The 2,295-nt window shown below is 51.2% G+C and overlaps 1 pseudogene; it reads left to right on the top strand.

The window, feature by feature from the left end:
• The first annotated feature begins 1,054 nt into the window (after nt 1–1,054).
• On the top strand, nt 1,055–2,088 carry LOC146822982 (18S ribosomal RNA; annotated as a pseudogene).
• The last annotated feature ends 207 nt before the right edge of the window (nt 2,089–2,295 follow it).

Below are 2,295 nucleotides of genomic sequence, written 5' to 3'. Positions count from 1 at the left end.
CTTTGCCGGCATGTAAAGGTGCTTCTGAGCCCCAGGTGATAGCTTGATCAGGCCCCCTTCACCTGAGGGCCAGCTGGAGCCTCGAGAACCCCTCAGAGTCCCTATGCCCTTCAAGGGTGAATGGAAGCCTTTTCGTTAAGAGATGCCACAACCAGTTGGCTGTCCTTCGAGCCCGGCCATTTGGTTGCTCGAGCCTTCGGGCATCTGGTTGTGCGCCGTGCATTCTTATTGTGCATCCAGATGGCCGGGCTGTCCTAGAAGTCCAAATGAGGGCCCATTTGTTGTTTTGAGCCCAGTCAGTGCACCAGGAGGCCAGATGTGTTTGTGACAATGATCCCCTCTGTCACACAGTGCATACGAATTACAAGAAAGGGGGGTAGACCTCCTATGGATTATTAGGGACAGGTTACTCCGGATCCCCTTGCGATCCAGTCGTTCTCCACCCGGGTGCCACCGGAGTCCTTGGCTGCCTGCCAGACCTATCCAATGGGCCTTTCTTTTGATCCTGCCCTCCCGGAGAGGAGACAGGGACAAAGGCCGGGATCCCCGCACAGGGTGACCTGCCCAGATAGAATCCGGCCATCACCATATTCCGATCGAGAGGGCACGCTTGGTCCATTTAGGGATGGACTGCTTGGCTAGCCTTGGCTGTTGTTTCAAGCAAAGAGCTTTCACCACCTTAGGGACTGTCCTTGCAGCTTGTACCCCCAATGGCCCAACCATAGTGGAAGGGGTAGGGTTGAGCCAGGACCTAGATGCCGCCTGGTGGTCTTGCCCCATGCACCACGCTGATGTCCTCCTCTACCCAGCGCATTTCCACAGCAGCGAACGTTCTGTGGGGTGTCCCCCGCCACACAGGCCAGCACCCCTGCATCTTGCTCAGACTGGGCCTATGCCCTCCCCTCCCTTCTGTCTTCGTGGAGACAACCAGGCCCGCTGGTGCCCTTGCAGCCAGCCTGTCACCCCGCAAGCCCCTGCAGCAAGCTCCTGAGGGGTGGGATGGTCAGTCTTGGACTGGCATTCGATCCCTCCAACCCCATCTAGCAGATGAAGCTACCTGATTGATTCTGCCAGTAGCATAGGCCTGTCTCAAAGATTAAGCTACGCATGTGTAAGTACACACAGCCGGTACAGTGAAACTGCAAGTGGCTCATTAAATCAGTTATGGTTCCAATGAGTGTTGCATCTGTTAATCTGATAACTGTGGTAATTCTAGAACTAATACATGCCATTGAGCGCCGACCTTCCAGGATGCATGTATTTATCAAACCAATCCGGGCTCGCCCGGCCGCTTTGGTGACTGTATATAACCTCGGGCCAATTGCACATCCCTGTTGTGATGGCAGCAATACATTTGGATGTCTGCCCTATCAAATTCCTATAGTATTTACTGTGCCTCTCATGATGACCACGGGTAACGGGGAATAAGGGTTCCATTCAGGAGAGGGGGCCTGAGAAATGGCTACCACATCCAAAGAAAGCAGCAGGCATGCAAATTACCCACTCCCGACTTGGGGAGGTAGTGACAAAAAATAACAATACAGGACTCTGTTAAGGCCCTGTGATTGGAATGACTATACTTTAAATCCTTTAACGATGATCCATTTGTGGGCAAGTCTGGTGCCAGCAGTAATGCTAATTCCAGCTACGATAGCATATATTAAAGTAGCTGCAGTTAAAAAGCTGGCAGTCCACCGGAAGGTGAGCTACCGCCTGTACCAGTCCCTGCCTCTCTGAGTCCCCCTTGATGCTCTTTACTGAGTGTCCTAAAGTGTTTACTTTGAAAAATAAGAGTGTTCAAAGCAGGCCTGTCACCTCAATACTTTAGCTAGGAATAATAGGATAGGACCCCGGTTCAATTTGGTTGGTGTTCTGAACTGGAGCCATGCTTAAGAGGACCAGTATTCATATTGTGCTGCTAGAGGTGAACTTATTGGACCGGCACAAGACGAACCAAAGTGAAAGCATTTGTCGAGAATGTTTTCATTAATCAAAAATTTAAGTTGGAGATTCGAAGACGATCAGATACCTTTTGTGGCAAAGTGCCTCTTTTGGACATAGTTAGCCCCTACTTTGCCTGGAAAATGATGTAATTTTGACTGGAAGTGCACAGGGTCCCTGCCAACCGGTGCCCTGTGCCAGAGCTCCTTCCTTAAATTATACCTTTTGTTTCCCAGTTGACACAACTTCAGTACCCCTTGTAAGTCCCTAGTAAATGGTACTCCGGGTACCTAGGGCATTGGCACTGAAGAGGGACCCCAAGGATAGCAGCAAGAATTGTGCCACCCTAGGGTC

This window comes from Triturus cristatus, chromosome 5_2 (genome assembly GCF_964204655.1).
Source record: "Triturus cristatus chromosome 5_2, aTriCri1.1, whole genome shotgun sequence".
NCBI lineage: Eukaryota > Metazoa > Chordata > Amphibia > Caudata > Salamandridae > Triturus > Triturus cristatus.
Note: the sequence above shows the minus strand (reverse complement) of the source record. Positions and strands in the feature narration are given on the sequence as shown.